This window comes from Meleagris gallopavo, chromosome Z (genome assembly GCF_000146605.3).
Source record: "Meleagris gallopavo isolate NT-WF06-2002-E0010 breed Aviagen turkey brand Nicholas breeding stock chromosome Z, Turkey_5.1, whole genome shotgun sequence".
NCBI lineage: Eukaryota > Metazoa > Chordata > Aves > Galliformes > Phasianidae > Meleagris > Meleagris gallopavo.
The window spans coordinates 65,765,442-65,766,134 of record NC_015041.2 but is presented as its reverse complement, the minus strand read 5'-3'; positions in this window follow the sequence as shown (position 1 = coordinate 65,766,134).

The following is a 693-nucleotide window of genomic DNA, read 5'->3' as shown; positions in this document are numbered from 1 at the left end:
TGGAAGGATGGTTTGGAGAGCTATCTATTGTATAAAACATATAGGGAGCTTCAGGGAAGACTTTTTCTTTAAATTTGCCATTTTTCCTCCAGATTCTAGAAGGTAGGAAAGAGCCATAATCATGGAATATGCAAAGACTGAAATGTCATCCTTCATTTGAATGTAATCTTTGACATTTCCCTTTTAACGAGACTGTGGTTGGATATTAGCACAAGTTGACAAAGGTCTGCAATAATTAATATGTATGAGAGAAAATGCTAACAAAACAAAAAAGGAAATAGCTTGTAAATATTAAACTCAAAAGGGACTTTGATATAACTGTTGATGACAACACCTGCTTGCAGATGAGAAAACTGAATAAAAAGCAGCGAAGGGAAGAGTAAAACTGTATTTGCCTTAACCTTTTAATTCAAATGCTCTTAAAGTGTAAGAAGCCTTCAGTTCTACCCATAATACGTTTTCATTTAGTGATCAAAATTAATGCCTACAGGTATTAAGCAAGAAGGGGAAAAATAAACTTTTTTTTTTTCTAAAGCCCCTGTATTTCAGTTTTTGTTGAAGGTTTGGTTAGATGACACAGAGGAGCAATTACATACACTTCTCTAACATGCACATTCAGCATTGGGTTACCAGAAAGCTGAGATGCCTGGTGACTGGCAGTCTCACATCCTGTTAGTACTCTAGCATGGTACC